At 42.4% G+C, this 19,432-nt stretch overlaps 1 protein-coding gene across 10 annotated transcripts in view; it reads right to left on the minus strand.

Annotated features, from left to right (window-relative positions):
- Positions 1-19,432, minus strand: part of LOC128368113 (nuclear factor 1 X-type-like) — a 109,618-nt gene that overhangs the window by 53,685 nt on the left and 36,501 nt on the right. The gene's annotated exons all lie outside the window — the stretch shown is intronic.

Genomic DNA, 19,432 nt, shown 5'->3' on the forward strand with positions numbered 1-19,432 from the left:
AGGCTAAGCTGCTTTGGGACTGAGGGGAGCTCTGATATTGTCACCAGTTGATTAATCGGCCATTACCAACAAGGCTTGGGCCAGAGAGTCAAATGCTAATATGGCTCTGCCACAAACACAGGGTCAGGGTTTGCAGGGTCACAGGGAGATCAGACCACTGTTTAGACCTGAGAGTGGCATGACCCTAAATGTGTTGTTGAGGTAAGAGTCGACTAAGGTAAATCAAATCAAATTTGAATTAAGTACAAAGAAGGCTACAGATGGAGCTGCAGGTGTCAGTCTAAGCACTTGAAGCTGATGTACTGGAGTCATAAGGGGTCAGGAAGTCAAAACTGGTCCAACAGAGTAATGATTTTGACACACATAAAATGTACTATGTACACAAGTCTACGACTACTTTCCCATTCATCAGAAAATGATCTTTTTGGACTGTTGGCCCCCACAGTGTATACTATGTACTACTGTGTTATAGGAAATGTTAACTAGGAAGTTACAACAATCAAAACTTAAACTTAATTTCTCAAAAAAAGTCACCCTCCTTACTTAATAATATGGGTTACAAGGACAGCACAACTAAGGTGATAATTTTATAGCTCACACAGAAAAAAAGGTAAAGCTAGTATAAATTCCACAAATATTCAGCTGTCACTGAAGCCAGAGTTTAAAGATCAAGGTGCTGTGAGGGAAATTATATAGGATTTTCCACCACAGACCACCTTCTAGATTTACACGGGATGACGTGATTGAGCTTAAATCTGGGGAAAATCTTGTCATGTCTGTTTACTGATGGGCTCATGGATCATTAATTCAAGTTAAGACTGCAGGAAAGAAACAGGAAAAGAAGTAAAAATAGGTTAAAATAAAGTCTAATTCTGTACAAGGTGCTTCTGGGCTTATGAAGGAGGATATAATCTAATTAGTTCTATTAAAACTATTTAAGGGTCTGTGTTGAGAGGGTAAGGAAAGAAAAAAATGTGAAGTTGAGGGAGATGAATTTAGTGAAGGGTAGTTGCAGATTAGTAACATGCAGATTAGTTAAGGCCATATTTTGAGTCAAAGGGTCATTAGCAGATGACTGCACTTAGTGCTGCTTATCAACTAAATTGAAACACATTATGTTTTCAACTCTATTAAAATGTTCAAAGTTAAAGTTCATTGCAAGTTTGCATGTAGCTGTGCTGCAGATGATGATAGAAAAGATAGAATTTCCTTTTTAAAAATTTTTTCAACTAAAATGTATCTGATTTTCAATTACATGGTCAGAGATGAGTTGCGGTTGGTGGCAGTAGCGATACCAGTGCCACCCTGCAGAGTCCTCAGGGAAAACATTTACAGGCCCCTCGCTAATACCTCTACGTGTGTGTGTGTGTGTGTGTGAGAGAGAGAGAGACGAAAATGTGTGTTAGAGTGTGAGTGTACATTTATTGGCCCCCTGCTGCCACCTCTGGGGAGGAGCTGTCCAAGTGCTGAGTGACACACGCTGCTTAGTGTCTTAATGGAGGGAGAGGAGGGCCAGCCAAACCACAGCCTCTAGACTAGGATCTCACAGTCTGTAATTATGGAGATATGTTAAAGTTGCTAGTGTGTGTGTGTGTGTGTGTATGTGTGAAAGGGAAAGGCACAGAGAAGCAGAAAGATGTGCTTTAACCTTCTCCTCACAATAACAATTGGATCCTATGCGTGTGCGCCAGTGGACCTCTGTACCCGTGATATGTATGATATTGTGATTCAAGTATAGTGCAGCGATGCATACAAGTGCCATGTGTCTCCTGCTCCAGCTGTGACTGTAGCGCCCTCCCTCTCTCTCTCTCTCTCTCTCTCTCTCTCTCTCTCTCTCTCTCTCTCTGTCTCTCTCTCTCTCACATACACACACACACATACACACACACACACACACACAAAATAAAAAAGTAGAAATGAAAGTTGTTGGGAACTGGAGCTGTATTCAATTAGGGTAACCACATATTTACAAACAGTGGGGGGAAAGCTGCCTCTCTGTGACTCATCAGCCAAGCGGCACACTTGCACTTTTGACTCCGGGCCTGCCTCTCCCAACTGCACAGCGAAGAGCGAGCGAGGGAGGGAAAGTACAGAGGGATGGAGGAGAGAAAGAGGGAGATGACAGGGTGTGGACAGAATGAAAAACACACAAACGCATGCTGGCTGTACATGTGTGAGCGACCGCATAAACAAATACATATGTGTGCATACAAACACTTGCGCAAATTAAATGAGCTCATTTAAACTCCTGTGGTGTGAACAAAAGTACACAAATCCACACAGAACCTCCCTACTTTTAGAAAATGATAGACAGCATTAAGCACAAAGCAAAACTTCTGGTAAGAAAGTGTCCCAACTGAACAAAATATTGCCAATTTACAAACTGGAATCTCTTGAGAGTGATGTGATAAAATTAAATCCACTCCATGAATCAAACTGTTCTATGGTCTCAATAATGACATGTTTATTGTTGACCATCAAACAGGCAAATTCACCAAAGGTCTGCAGCCATAACCCTCTAACTATATGGTGTTTTGTCTTCTACTCCTTCTTGGACCCACATCGTGCATCCATGTCACACAGATGTATCCCTTCTTGCGCTGGAGGACTGTTGTCTAACCTGCTAAGGAGCATGAGGCACACATGAGAGCACATCAAAGTCTGGAGGCCAACACAGAAAAACCCTGTTCTTGTTTTTTCTCCTTGGCTGTCAACGCCTTGAGAGAGAGCAAACGGAGGCACAAGGGCCTACGTGTGAGTGCTGTTTGTCTTGACTTGACCTTGGTGTGTGTGCGCATGTGTGTGTGTGTGTGTGTGTGTGTGTGTGTGTGTGTGTGTGTGCGCACGCATCAGTGTGGTGAACCACATCAAAGAGCGACTGAGTGGCTCAGTTGTTATGACCTCTGACCCTGACATGCTCCAAGACAGAGGGAGGGTGGCGGAGGAGGAGAAAAAGACACAGTCGAACACCCTCACCCCCCACCACCACCCACCAACCACACACAGATTCACACATACACACACTAGGAAAAGGGTGGGATGCACATTACAGCCTCTAAATTTACAACAGCTAAAAAAACAAGCTCAGATAGAGACATAGCAACTTGTCTTGTTAACTTTTATAGGGACCCGTGAGCAGGCGCACACAAGTAAATCATTAGGACACATACTAGCACACAAACTAAAGCGGTCCCACAGAACACTCCCATCTCCACTCTCTGTGCATCTTCTTCTGTGGTGCAGCCCATCCTCCATCCCGCTGAACCTGTTTGAGTCTGAGCGTCAGTGTTGCAGCTTCTCCTTGACTTAATCAATTGCCAGTGTTCAGACTGACTTCTCACTTGACTTTGGTATTAATGTGGAGGACAAATGGAAGAGTTTCTTGGCCCTTGAATGAGAACTTTATCTGTCTTTTCATCATTTGTACTTGAAGTGAATTCTTCAAAGGTGATCTCTCCTCTGCATCTTTCCAGCATTTATTTTTAGCCGACGGCAGATATAAGTCCTTGACAAAACATCAAACGCTGCTTTAGCATGTGTGTGCATGGCGTATGACTCACTGGATCAGTTTATGTGTGTATGAGTGTGTTTTAACATGTTTGTCTAACCTGCAGTAAATTAATGATTCACTCTGTGTGCAACTGTACATATGCATGTCTATACGTGTGTGTATTTGTGTGTGTGCGTGCATGTCACAGCTGTAATAACTTACAGCTCCCTGCATTTCAGCTATGCTGCCACGGCCCATTATAGTGTTCCTTCTACATGCACACTCACATACACACACGCACACACACACACAAACTAATGAAAACATTTCTGAATAACACTCATTTGAGAGCAAGAATATCCCAGACGAGCAATCCTGGCTAGAGAACTTGGTCTCTGATCATCATAGCTCTGTGCTGTCAGCTACACTTGTAAAAAATTACATCTTCTGCAGGTGCGGACAGTGTTGATGCTTCTACAAGTGAAAGTATGTGTGCGCTGGGCCTATTTTGCTGTTTGATTATCTGTGCAGTATATCAAATTTCAGTGTGACTGTACATATGCTCAGGCACATATATGACTGCATGTTTATGTGTCTTTGTGTGTATATAAAGCAGCCCTTGACAGCCATTGGAGGCGGCGGTGGCGCGGCCGGTGTGTTTGCATTGGCAGCGATTCAGCATTCCACATTCCTCTGTGATATTCAGTACTGTGACCTCAGGAAACCCGCCCTGCAGAGAAGCTCTCTCCCTCTCTCTCTTACGTTCCTCCTCTCTCTGCAGCCACTCTTTCTTTGTCTCTCTTGCCACCTCCTCACTTCTCTCTCTGTTTCTCTCTTTCCCCCCCGCTTCCTTTCTATCTTTTCCTCCACCCTCTTTTCATATCTGAACTTGGGAAATCATCTGTCACCCCCCCACCCCACCCCACCCCCTCAGTTTATTTTCCCTCCTTCCTTCTCGCTAAAAGTTTCTCCTCAAGTCAGCTCCCCTATTTTTTTGACAGAGGTCCCTTGACAAGGCACCTTTCTCAGTGCTCCAAATTTGAAAACACATCTCGCTGCTGTCACCATGAATTCACAACACTTCACACTGTCCCGGTCACTCAATGTATCACTCAGATGCATATTTCTCCTTTATTAGGAACTCCTGAATCCACAGTACAGCCAGAGGCCAGAAGGAGTTGCTCCCCCTGTCTCCCACCCTCTCTCCTTCTTTTTCTCATTCTCAAAGCTTTCATCCCGGCCGCCACTCAAGAATGTAACTCTATACAAGTTAAAGGGTGGAATTTGTACTAAATTTGATGACACTTTGTACAAAAAATGTACAAATATTAGTTATTGACTGGTTGTCCTCCTCTCTCTATCAGCAACAAACTTTCTATCTTGCAGTGTCAACAGACTCCTGCTCTGACCCCTCCCTCTTCTCTTCAAGGCCCTGCCCACATGCCCACAGAGACATTTCACCTGAGATGACCCTACGCCCCAGGCAAGGCAGTTCCTCCTCCCTCCCTCCCTCCCTCTCTCCTTCCCTCCCTCCTTCCCTCTCCTAGCTTAGGCTGCTACTACACATACTTAAAACACATGGCCGCCACACCTGCTAGCAAGAGGCAGAAGGGTGAAAGAAAGATAAAGTAAGGAGAAAAAGGGGGGCGACCTGTAGCGAGAGGTTTCAGCTATATTGTGCTAAATAAAAAGAGGGAACGATCAACAGGTTCAAGAATCCCAAACAAACCTGTTACTGAAGGGTGAATAAAGGATCATTTTATTATTTGTATGGTTGTACATTTAAACACATTCAGACAAAGGACTAAGAAATAACCTGACAATTCCCTACTTTTTAAACTAGCATAAAAGTCATGTAAAAGCCCCCACCCAGTGAGGCCTCCTCATGTTATACTGTAGCCATCCACTGTGTGCAGTGTGTGCACTGTGTGGTTGACCCACATACAGTGGAGCAGGGGTGAACTGAGGTAAAGGGTGGAGCAGTCAGTCAACCTTCTTATCTCCCTGTCCCTGTGACCCTTTCCTCTATCTCAAATATACTTTATATGGTGTGAGTGTGCAACAACAACCCCTGTAAACCACCAAAGTCATAAAAATAAACACAGGACAGACAAGGACAAAAACAATGCAAAGCGAGTGATACTGACGTGCACGAAGATGTATCGCGTGTTTGTGTGTATAAACATCGCCATAAGGCTGCACACAGTTGCACATAGATAAGAGTGCATCTGTGGGGTGAAGCCAAACTGATGAACTTAAACATGTTTGTGTGAGTGTGTGGCATACGTTCGCCATGCTTTTATGTGTTATTTAAAATACATTGGTCAAAGCATGTGCAAATAAGCGCGCAGTTTTCTGGGAATATTAAAAATGCGTGTGCAAAGAGAATATGTGAAACAGCACATGTGTGTTTGTGGTGTGTGTGCATGTGTGTGTGTCCATGTGCATATGTGCATGAGCGTTTGCAAGACTATGAGTGAGCGTATGTGTGTGTTACGGATTAAGAGCTTCACCCCTGGACCTCGAAATTAGATAGGGGATTAGCGGGACACATCCACCACCTGGCATTTTAAGCCCCGCAATTACAACAACAACTTTTAATCAACAACAGCCACACATGTGTCACATACAGTCAGAACTCAGCCCCTCATTCATCTTCCTCCTCATCCTGCTCTCAATCAGGCTGTAATTGGGCTGACCCTTCAGTAACACAGGGCCACATGAGGGAAGCTGTATGCTGTAGTTTTTAGGCTGATCATGACCTACTGTATTAATAGGGATCAGCCTAGATTGGGACTTGTTAGCGCTGTGCACTAGGCAAGGATTTAGCATTCAGAGTGACTTTTACTTGGCACACGACAGGAGTTAGGACGTGAAGCAGTTGGCGCTAAGCTTGGAGGTAGCATCCCATTAGCACCTGTGCGAGGCATTTAGCATCCAAAGAGCATGCTGCTGTGCTCAGAGTTACTAATAATGTGATACTTCATTGATCCCCTGTAAAATTATTTACTCTAGTTGTTCTCCTCAGTAGGGTTGGAGGTCAGGGTCAGTTACAGAGTAGCACTTCTGGAGATGGTGGGGATTCAGTGTCTTTTTTCAAGGCCACTCAAGCAAACTGGGTGCTTGCCGACACCAGAGGAGCTTTAACCTGACTCAGTAAGCCACCCTGCTGTTATTCTAACCTCTGGTGCCAATGCAACTGAAAGCCAGGAGCAAGCTTCAACAGCAAAATGTTGCTGTCAAAGGCCTTATGAAATAAAAAATAAAAAACTTTACACAACTATGACATAAAGCACATTGAAAGGTGACAATCCTTAACAGTGAACTAATATGTCTGAAAACCTATTTTGAATGTAGTAATTTGACTCTGCCAGAATGGTTTGCAGAAAGCTCCAAACTCATTACACATACAGAGGGATCTATAGACTCCAAGGCTGTCACAGTGAATGGGGGGTGTTCAGTCTGTATGTTGCGCCAGGGAAATAAAAAGCAGCAAGGGCAACCAAACCACTGACAATTCTGCTCCATTTCATGGCCAGGGCACAGTGGGGAGGAAGACACAGCAGGCTAGCAACCAAACTAAACACAAACAGCAGCCAGGCACCATGAAAGGAAAAGAAATCATGTTCTTTTTCATGAACACCTCCAGTAAAACACACTAATACATATATATAAAAGTTCTCTTGTGTTCAAGAGGCAGTTTAGACCACAAAGTGAGTGACTGCAAAGAAAGAATTACCCTATATACCAGGGATCACTGCCAATATGCAAATAGACTCATGCCCGGTATTAGGTAAAATACACTTTCCAAACCTCATTACATATAATAAAAAAAATCTATCCCTGATTTCAAGAAACTGCAGTTTAGATGAAAGAATGAAAGAGAGTATCAACTAAAAAAAGAAAACTATTTTAAACCCAAGTGTGGAGAAAGCCAAATGTAAAAAAAACCCAATTTAATGAAAACAAAGGAGGTAACAAAGAGAAAGGGAGCACAGTGTGGCGTTTTTTCTTCTTCTTTTTTTTTAACAAGTAGTGTTTTCATCCAACATCTCAGATAACAATCTACCACAAATTAAGACCAGACTTTTCTAATTGAGCATCATGTTCCTTTTAAAAATTAAGTGCCACCTTGACTTACTACTACTTTTGAAGAAGGTGACAGGAGAAAAAAAAGGAAACAGAAGACAGGGAAAGAGGGAAATGATTAGTTTGAAAGAGAAAATGAACGAGATGCACAGACAAGGCTAAACAGAGAATTTGAGAGGGAGAGGGAAACACAGAGACTGAGAGAGTAGGAGAAAGGAGGGTAATTGCAGGAAAGGGGGCTCATTAGTCCGTCACTATCCTCAATCTAACCCCCAATTTCAGGACAGGAGGAACACAGAGAGACCAGAGAAACAAGAGAAAAAAAACACAGAGGGAGCAACTTAATAATACTCCATCTCCTGTTTACGCAGTCTCAAACGATGTAGTATCAAACTTTTCTCCCTCTGTTCAACTTTCTACCTCTGGCCTCTTTACACTAGCTGGAAGGACTGAGCACATGCACTGTCGCCAGCACCATCATGGATCACACACCATATCTCCTTACACACTTCGCATGACGGATACCTTCTCCCTGCCACAGGCTGAAATCACTCAGAAGTGAAGAAGAAACACTTACTTTGTCCTCACAAAGAAGGACATTTTTTTTAAAGAATCAAAGGCAAAGGGGGTGAATAAAAAACAGATGCCATCAAACTATCAGGGAGACACAATACCAACTTAGAATGACATTGTTCATAAGTCACTTTGCAAACTCACTTGTTAATCTGAATCCAAGCTCAGTCAAATTGTATACTGCTACTTTCATTAAGTGGAGACGCACTGTACTGTAGCAGTGATTAGCCCCTGAGCAATTACGGAGACTGACTCATAGTTTAAGAAAGCAGGGTGATGAGATATCCATTCCTTCCCTGCAGAGTCAATGTGTTGCCCTTCCCATCCTCTATGCAGTAAAGACCTGGAATGTACTATACAGCAAACAGAAGAGTCAGAGTCTGTTCATCTGAGAAAAGGTGCTGCCTAGACTGCATTTGTGCTGATAATATGACAGTAAGTGAGTAAAAGTGAGTCACGTGGACCACGATTAGTTACTGATGACATTTACTTTGACACAGAAGGAAACCTCAGCTGGAGAAAGCTGAGCTCAGGAGGAGTACCTTATTGATTCTCACTATACTATCCTACTCAAGCTTCAACTGTGTATGCGTGTATGAGTGGGTAGATGGATGCACCAGGGCTCCAAGTGACAGTGAGCCCTCAATGCAATGAGATCAGGTGCCTGAAGTGCGGGATTTCTAGGTTTCTATGTGTCAAGAAGAAATGAAAACGAAAACAAATACAAAAAAACAAAGTTTCCTTTTCTATTTAGCATACAATCTGGCTCATACTAACATAATTATCACATTAAGTATGAGGAGTGTGTGTGTGTGTGTGTGTGTGTGTGTGTGTCTGTGTGCATCACCCGCTTGTTTTGATTGCAAATAAACAGGGTGAAGCAGATGACCATAAATTCACTTTCACACAGGAAGCCATGCACTCGTACACAAGAAAAAAGCATTTGTTAGAAAAACATACAATACAATAAAACAATAAAACCTCATGAATAAATTTCATCTCGTCTGCTTTTGGTCTGCTGATGGTTTTCAGCATCAGTCATGAAACCATACAGCATTGCCTCAACAGATGCACAGTGCTATACACATCATAATTATACATTTAAATATCATACACATGTGTTGGCAAGACACTCGGAGCCAAATGTGTGCAGCTCAATATTTACACGCAGCAGGAGAACGGCATTGTTCAAAAAAACATATATGCTCATATATTATGCATTTTAAATGCATCTCTATGTTGTCTTTCTTCCTCTCTTTCTCTCGTCTCTCTCTCTCCCTCATGTGGGAGGGAGGACTGGGCACCCAGCCATGCCACATCAATATGCATACTGGTGAAATGCTTCCCCTGCTTCCCCCGTGCTGCAGTCGCCGAGGCCTGCAGCAGTGGAAGCAGTGGCTAATGTCACCGGATATGGCAGGTCATGTTAGCTGGTAGTTAGTTAACAGAAGTTAAAAAGATAGCACTCCCAACGCAGCTGTGGCAGGCCAGACACAGGCTGGCCCTATTGTAGCAACCTGCCGTGGCGACAGCCCATCAACACGGACAACGCCAGTCAGTGCCACCCTGGAGGCACCTTGGATTCTACCCAGCAAGGTTCCCTGGGAGCCTTGGTTGCCATGGTGGCACCCGAATTTGGGTCCAATAAACGTGAGGGGAACAGGCGGTGGGGTTGGGAGGGGGACTTTGGGGCAACAAGACAGAGGATACATAGAGGGAAAGATGGCTTTCTGAGTGTCACCGCAACCTTAACATCAATCCTTTTATTCTTAAAGAGTCAAAATAAAATACCTTTAGATAGAGATATATTAATGGAAGGACAGTGAAGTCACATCATTGATAACCTATAAAAGACAGGCAGCAACAGAGAAACTGGGAGAGTATGTGTGCTGGATGCTGCTGATAACCTACACAAAGGGCTTTAAAAAAGGGACTCTTTGCATTGAATGACAAGATGAACGCATTATGTGTCTTCTTTCACTCTGAAGCTGGAAGTAAAAGGAATGAAACTCAGCTGTCAGTTCATTCGAATTAAAAGTGACAGATGCACATCTCATATCTTACTCTGCAAGGCCACTGCTATAAACAAGTGGGCTCTTTAACAATTACAGGCAGGTTAAAAAGGAGTAAGAATTGTTAACATTCACATTAAAGTGCGACATAATTAAACACCAGATACATTGAAGCTTTTGAAAGACGCCACTCTGCTTTGGCTTCTCTACCCTACTCTTTCAGCCAGAATTCACTAAGTGGTTAGAGGTGACTTAATCCTGATCTTTATTTCCATAAATTCACTTCCTCTTAATTAAAAAGTTTGCGTGACATAAATGCGTAAATTAACTTTTTAGCACTTAGTTTACACCTGGCTCCATTGGTCGACAGGCTGACGTGCTGAATTATGAGCAGCTGAAGCAGTGAGCAATGCACGGCACCTTGCTGTGGCCGGTTCACCGCAGTGTCCCTGAGACCCCAAGACTCTGCTCCTTCCAAACTCTAGCTCTCGTAAAAAAGACCTGCTGCTTGGCTCGTAGGACTGTAAATCATGCAAAATAGAGCATAGCACTCGGCCTGGAAAAAATAACCATGTATAATGAGCAGACAGAGACATATGCACATATGCACTCTCTCACACACACACATGCACGCCTGTGTATACACACTCATAAGCCTTGCCAAAAGCACACCACCCCCTACACCGCTTTGTACCCCGACACACAAGCACATACTGTCATCGGCCTATCCCACTATTCTAACCCCCCAAAAACACTCCTTCACTGAATCCAAGCTAGTGATAAAGAACAAACAAAAACACACTATCTCTACCCCCACCTTACCCCACTCGTTAAGACTGTGTCCACCTCCCACCTGCTCTGCACCCCCTCCAAACTCACACAAACATCAGCACACACACACACACGCGCGCACAGTACACATACACACACACACACACACACACACTAACGCCATTCCACTCCAAACTCATCCTGTTATCTAAACAAGCGCCGTCCTCTCGTCAACGTTTCTCTGTCTCCTCAGAGAAAAGAGAGACTCTCCTGTTCACAGATGAATGGAGTCTTTTGATAAAGCGCCGAGCCTTGTTTACTGCCACTCCATTCATTTACCGGCCTGTTTTTCAAGTCGTCATTGAGGGACACTCTACCAAACACCCCCCACCCTCCTCACCCCCACAACCTCACCCATCTACCCCCCTCTATCTCATCCTCTTCTTAACTACTACACCCCCCCCATCCGCTAAACACACATACACATATACACACTACCCCCCCCACCCCTCCTCCCCCCAATCCCATGTCGTTCCCTATCCCATTTCATCCTGCTTTCTTCTCTCCGTCTAGTGTCCTAGATCTGTGTCCAAACTGATTTGAAGCTTACTCGCTTACACAGACGCATGCCAAATTTGATTCTCTGCATTCTGTTGTGCTTCTCAGCTAGTTCACTCATTCGCCGCTACCCCCCACCCCACTTTCTGTCCTCTCTAAACTGCTCTCCTTCTCACGGTGTAATGAACACCAAACGATGCCCTGATGAAGGTTGTCTCTCAAGGAGGACGAGTGCCACAAAAAAAGCTCAAACACTTTTAAAGTGAAGAACGGACATTCATAATCAAGTACAAATCAGCCATGTTTATGTATGTATGAGAAATGTTTTATCCTGAAAAATTAAGTCACTTATTCAGCTATAATTTGTTATGCTCTGAATAAATCTATGGCAGTAAATGTATGCAAAGACAAAAGAAAAACTAGAATGCAATCAAAATTTACAACCCATATAAAAATCAATATAAAAATGATCCTATTGAAAACATTTTATCTACAAAAAAAAGTCATAAAATATGAAATGTAAAGATTTTGTTGAAAAGGTCTTTGTGAAGATATATCAAGTGAACGGCTGGTGACAAAACATCTTTGCAGAGTTAATGAAAGAAACATCAGAGAATTAAAAAAAGAAAAAAAAACTCACAGTCAAGGCTTACAGCCCCATGATGCCTGCTTTCATAAAAAAAAACAAGGATAATGGTCCTATTGAGCGCTAAAATGTTTGTGCTTACAAGTTATTATACATTTTTCTGTAGCTGCAAACAGGAGTCCGGGGTGCTAATGAGGCTAGGGGAGGGCATTCATTTGAACCCTAAAGAGGAATAAAAGAAAAGGGGAACAAGTGGAAGAAAGAAAAGAAAAGAAAAGAGAAGAAAGCGAGGATCAGAGGGAGGAGGTTGGCAGGGATTGTGTATGAAAATTTGGCGTCTTCCATACAGAGAGATAGCATCGTGCCAAAAACGGCCGCCGACACAACTCCTCTCACAACTCCTCTCACTTTCTGAACATCAGACTCCTTCAGTGCGCTAAACTCGCCTACATAATAATTACTTTATTCTTCAACCTACATGTGCAAAATAAAACAGGTTATTTTTATTTAACTTTTCTAAATCTCTTCATTCAGCAACAATAACTAAGCACAGCCACTTCTTACAGGACAAATTAACACTATAATAAAAACTGAATAAAAAGACCAAAAAAGAAAAGTGATTTTTTTTTTAGGATTTCAAATGTATTGTGACTCTCATTCTAGCATGGCTATGGCTGTGGGGTGCTGAATAGCATCGTTAGCCAGACTTAGCAGCCGATGCCAGGGCCTCGCTGTGAGTGCAGCCCGGTGAATAAGCCATGTTCCCTGGCTCTCCCTCCTTTCTGGCTGGCCTGCCTGATAGTGAGCATTGCCCACTGCACTCTTTCTCCTGCTCCTTCTCCTCCTCCTCCTCCTCCTATCTGTCTCTCCGAGGTCGGGAAACCCTCCTGAGTGGGTATATGGTTTTTGGGGACAGACACATTTCATGGTTGGCGCCGCTACAAAAGCCTGAAAAGAGACCCGGCACTGGGAAGACACAGTATTAATACAGACAATACCACCCCCTCGCTGCTTCTGACTCTCCTTTTTCAATAACCTCTTTCTTTTCTTTTCTCCTTTTCCTTTCTCTCCCTTTCTTTCTCCCCCTTTCTTGCTCTCTCTAGTTTTTTTCCAAATAAAAAACATTAAAAAAGCCCACTCAGCTAAAGTAAAGAATGCCCGTTTTTATCACTGCGTGCTTAGCTTAGCCTACACCCATTTTTATTTGACAATCGTTAATGTGTTTTAATGTGTAATTAAATGTCAACAGTAGGTATTAGTCTGAGTTCAGCAGCATGTGAAAAAACACCCTTTTTTCCCTTAAACAAAATGAAAAATTGCATGCATTTATATAAATACCTTTCCACAGACCTCAGTATTATCACACTAAAATAGTCATCAATTATTACATTATTATTTTTTTAAATTATAAAAATAATGATAATAATAATCAGGATAAATAAGACCTTTCCACAAATGAAATTTAACTCACATGGGTTTACATATAGATAAAAAATATATTTGGTAACTTCATATCTGACAGTGATTAATGTAACCTTTACTTCAGGGAAATATAAATTACTACACAAACAAGGTAGCTGTAATTCTAAATGATAAATTCTGTATGTAAGTAGAATACCACAAAGGAAAAAAAAAAGTTTATACCATTGGTAATGAAGAAAACATGTGCAATACGTATAAGATTCATTTCTTCTATCTTGAATCAAAAAACGACTAGTAAAAATTCTTCTGCTTTTCTACCTGCATTGCCTTTAAAAGAGAGAGCTTCTCCTGAGGGAGGAGAAAAGGGAAAAATATGACAGCTGAATTCATTCAAAAGAAAGCGGGGATCAGAGAAAATATGATAAAAGAGCCAAATAGCACAAACTGCCTCATTTGTCTGTTCCACCACAATGATGGCCTCATATTTTCACTGGAATAATCTGTTTACCGCATATCTCCCAACGCTAAAACTCTTCACACAAAAGGAAACAGATGCGGGTAGACCAGCAATGTTCAGGGGTTTTACTCTCTCCCTAGTCAGACACGGCCAAAGAAACTGAGGCTTATGATCGTTATGTAAAAACCAAAAAAGCAGGGAGTCGTTTCTAGGACAATGGCACCATATCGTAGAGCATGCCAGTTTTCACTGGTCAATTTAATGGGAGACCAAACATAACAACATTGTCTTTGACTCTCCTTTCTCATGTTTTTTTCATTTTCCCTCGAGTCTGCTTGTGTCATCATGGTCTCATGAGATAAACGTAGACCCTGTGGTTTTGGACCAATCTATGTACGTCTGTGACACCCCAATGTTAGCCTTGCGTCTCTGTGTGTGTGTACATGTTTTGGAGCGAATGAGCACACAACAGGGCTTTGGCTAGCCTGATACCATTAGCTATCCAAATACACAGACTTTTTTCCAAAGCCAAGAATAGTGTGAGAAGACTCCCTCTCACCCTGTCTCTCTAATGTGACGGGGCTCTCCCTCTATCTTAACCCTTCAGATTTGATATGTAGCCACCTCAATGTGCCCCTGAAGCCAGACCTAAAGACAGAGATGTGCAAAAGAAGACGCGGGCCCTGCTAAACTAGAGCCATCAGTGAACATTTACTGATGCCAAAGCCACTCTGCATGTGGAGAGCTTTTCTTAGCCAGCATGGGCCCGGTTCCCACAACACACAATACAAACGCCTCAGACCTGACTGACTCCCTCAGTGTCGAGATTTCATTCAATCAAAACTTCCTTCACTGCTGAGGGTCCACCTAAGCTGCGCATACACACAGACACAAACAAAAACACTTACACACAAGGACAGTCCACTCAACCCTTGTGATGTCATGGGAGCCGGCGTGGAGATCCAGGAAGTAATTAACAACAGATTATTTTCACTGGAAAAAAAACAACAACTGAGCCACGGAGCAGTGGGAACCTGTGAAATCCATCAGAGTATCCCGTCAACTTTTAACACATCGTGAGCCATTCATCATTTCAGCCATGACTGTCAGAGTGTCTCTCTGTCTCTCTCTTACTCTCCCTCTCCTATTTCTACTTTTCCCTCCTCTTTCTCCCACACTTCTTTTCTGGTCCCCTATAAATTCAAAATACTCAGGGAGTTTTCCCCGGTGATGAACACAAGTAGGGTTTTTATTTGTGAATCCTTCCTGTGGTCACTGAGTTGGCCGGGGGGGCTGGCCGCAGAGTTAGTGTTTCTCTGGGCTTTCTCACAGCGCCGTCCAAGGCATGACTGCTATAGCGAGAGGGAGGCGGGATCTGGCACTGCAGAGCGTGGAGTGTGGAGCGGTCATGGCAGAAATGGCACGGTGAGCACATTTCACACCTCCCTCGGAGTGACTGCAAATTTCCTGTACTGCACTTTTGATTGGAAACACATTTGAAACATCTTTTCATGATCACACTTACAGCGCAAAAAAAGAAAGAAAAGTTAAAAAAAAAAAAAAAAAAGAGTAAGACTGAGATCCAAAGTATGACTAAGTGCAATGAGCTAACTTTGGACCTGACAAATGTTTTTTTTTTTTTAATCTATTTTTCCAAAGTTGAATAAATCATAAATGTGCTGAGTTAAAGCTAAAACAGCACAAAGGTTATAAATCAAATCAAACACATTATGAAATGCAGCTAAATGACTTCTCCTCAGATGAAGTAAGATAGAAGCAGTAAATGGGAATTACAACAAAACTGGTACTGTGAAGCAAGCCGATGCAATACACTTCATTCATGGGTTATCATTCCAAAGGGACCCTGCCAGTGTGTGCTGCTCTGGCAGACCTTTGGCACTTCCGGGCCAAGAGATCACTATCTCCATTATAATACCAGTCACTCACTCTTAATAAAACTCTAAAAATAAGGCACTACTGAGTGTACAGCACCACAACTACTCTCCTCTGCTCCTCTCGTCTATTCTCTGCCAGTATTTCAGTTACAATGTTCAAAGACAAGTTGCTGTGTCTGGTTTGTTGCCCTTTATCTGAGGTGCCTGGAAAACGGGGAGAAGGTTGTGTATTGTGGCAGCGTGGTTTGTTCTGTTACGGCTGCGGTGTGTTACGCTCCGTAACAGAGAGGATCTCAAAGGCTGGCTGGCTCCAGAACAGCCTGAGAAAGCCTGACGGCAAGCCCAGAGATTCCCCGTGGCAGCTTTTGCCACTCTGTCATAAACAAAACACAAGACGTCTTTCTCTTCTTCCCACACCAACGGGGCTCGGGCGCTGCCAAACAGAACAATCACTATCGCAGCCTCTTCTCCTTTCCAATGCGCTCTCTCTCTCTCTCCCTCTCTCTCTCCCTGTCTTCTACAATATAAACAAAAGAGATCAGCAGAGGCTTTACCTCTGTGAGAGCAACAATGAGGGCGATGTTTAAGGAGACAAAACAAAAGTGTGCACGGGATCAAAGAGGAGCAGGAAAGACAGAGATGCTAAAGCCCGACAAAACGCAAACCAAACAAAAACAAACAATGAGCACATCTTGTCATTCATTGCGCGACTGAGGCAAAAAACACAACGGCACATCACTGTAATGAATTAATGTGACAGACAAATACAGGCCTTCATGCTTGTTTTCTCACAAATAGACGTCAACAACTTTAAAGTAAACTAGAGCCAAGTGCGGCCACACTAGTGACCTTTGGGCAGATCTGCAGACAGTGGTTTGCCCTTTGTCTCTCCCTCTGTCCACCCCAAATTTTCTCTCCTTCCAGGAATCTTTGAGTGCTTTTTGGAGGCAGATAAAAGTACAGACACCGTGTTCGAAGATAAGAGAGAAGCAAGTCAACATTATGAATGGGCAGTGTACTGGGCAGCCTTTCCCAGCAGCTGTGTTTTACTGTACTGCTGTAAACCAAAGTACTGTAGAGATGAGTGCAAACAAGCACACTGGAAAGTCAACAACTAGAGGTGTTGAAATTAGTCACTTATCACACATTTATATTTTGTGTATGCAGCCTCAGAGTATGGAAAAAAAGAAAAAAGCTGAATATCTTTTCACTTTTTGCTGTGCATGAATCCTTATCATAAAAAAAGGTATTTTCAATCATACCTCCACTCATCATTTTGAAAATTAAAGTCTTACAAAATGCTTCACATAAAATATTTATGGCTATATAGTGGACTGCATTTTGTTTCTGTATCTTCAATAATGGGAAAAACATTTTGCCTTTTCAGAAAGTTATGAAAGAAACTCAGGTGAAAATCAATTTTTCTGGCTACATTAAAATACACCATTATGATCATTTCACCTCCACAACTAAAGCTGTGCCATGGTAAAGCAGCCTTCTAGACTAGGAGTACGATTTAAATTGCAACCTGATTTTCTGAACACAATATCATAAGCAAAAACTATAAATAAATACAATGCTATAATGAAGTATAACAGAAGAGTATAACTGACATGAAAAATGTTTTTACGATGCCATATTTTTCATAATTAATTTGAAACTGAGCAAACACAAGCTCCACTGATATGAATCCTAAACACACTCAAACTCACTGATCAAAAATCCACAACACAATATAAAAACACTTTTCTTTTTTTTTGCAGCACTTTATCACTTATAATGCCACTGGAAAAAAAAATTTAACAATCGTATTCAGAAAAAATAAAATACAAATAAAAACTACTAAAAGAGATACTAATGAAACAGTAATGTAGATTTCCTCAGTCAACGTCATGACTGCCCGCTGCCTACGGTTTATCACCGCCACAGACAGACCAACAGAGTGAAGCTGGAGCTGCTGCCAGGGTTTGGCTCGGGCCGCATGAGGTGTTTGGCCTGGACTGAGATTTTGTGTGTGTATGACTCAGAGAGAGAGAGAGAGAGAAAGAGAGAGAGACTGGGGGACGGCTGTGATAGCATTTGGCTACACTCATGTTAGCGGCTACTATAAGAGTTCTGCCTAGACAGCGAGAGAGAGTGTGTGTGTGTGTATGTGTATGTGTGTGTTTGGGCAGCAACTACTATAGGGTATGTTGGGTGTGTGTGTGTGTATGTGTGTGTGAAGTTGGTTGAGTCACTATTTGAAATTTCCAGAAAATTCCAGCTGAGATAATATTAGGTCATGAGCCTGTGTTTGTATGTATATGTAGCCAGCAAATGGTGAAGTAGTGTGTGTTTGGAGGATTTGGCTGTGAAATGTGTTTCGTGTGTGTATGTGTGTGTGTGTGTGTGTGTGTGTGTGTGTGTGTGTGTGGTTGCTGTGACAGTGTTTTTTGCTATGTGGGGAAAAAAAAGATAACACAGCCAGTGTTTTGGCTGTGTGTGTGTACACGCACTGGAGGCTACAGCGAGAGATGTTTGGCCGTGTGAGGATGTGTGTGTATCCACGATGGTGGCTGAGATACAACAATGTTTGGCTGTATCAAACTGTATCTATGATAGTCCTTGGCCGAGTGTGCGTGATGTGTGGGTGTGTGTACGCACTCGTGACTAAAACCGTGTTTGGCTCTGCGTGTGAAAGTGCGCCATAAAGATGACAGAGTTGTTTTTCTTTCTTTTTTTCTCCTCTTTTTTAACTGAATGTGTGTATCTTTATTTAGCTGTGTTTGTATGTGTGTGTATGGGTGTGAAGGTGGCTGCAATAGTATTGGCTGTCTGTGAGCACTGGCGTTTTGTGTGCGAGTGTGTGTTTGGCAGCCAGGTCCAACGTGGTGCTAGCGTTCAGGCAGACGGTGAAGGCGGCAGCAGCCTGCGGCCTGAGAGCAGGAGACTCACGGCTCTGCTCACACACACACACACACACACACTCACACACACACACACATATAACCTGGGCTGTGGCCAAATGACGATCCCTGGCTACAATGGCCTTATCGTGACACATATACTTCAACAGACTGAGTACAATTTTATAAACAGCTCTCACTCATCACACAAAAACACACAATTTGACAGTGGTGATCATCTCATAAAAGCACTTACACACAGACATGCAAATTCCTTCCTATAAAAAACACAAAATACATGCTCATTTGAAGCCGCAAATGCCTCGCTCAGAAAAACGAACACGTACTTGCCAGAGCACACTGGCCGAATGCCCTTGACACACACTCACATATTCTTTTTTATTACTGTTGATAGTATGTTGAAATGTAAACAAACACCAAAATACAGAAGAAAAGACTAAAAAATTTTAAAAATCTGAAAAGCAAAACTATTTGCTGTTTAGGAAGACAACAAAAACAAGACATAATTTTCATTTTGTTTGTTCAGGGGAATTTATTTCACTGAATTTGTTAAATAACTTTCCTGAATTCATCATTTTCATTTACTATTATTGGATAGCTTAGTTCTAATTTTAATTCCCTTCTAAATTAGAAACACCTTTTTACTGTGTTTTTGAAACTTATATTATTTGAT

This window comes from Scomber japonicus, chromosome 2 (assembly GCF_027409825.1).
Source record: "Scomber japonicus isolate fScoJap1 chromosome 2, fScoJap1.pri, whole genome shotgun sequence".
Classification (NCBI taxonomy): Eukaryota; Metazoa; Chordata; class Actinopteri; order Scombriformes; family Scombridae; genus Scomber; species Scomber japonicus.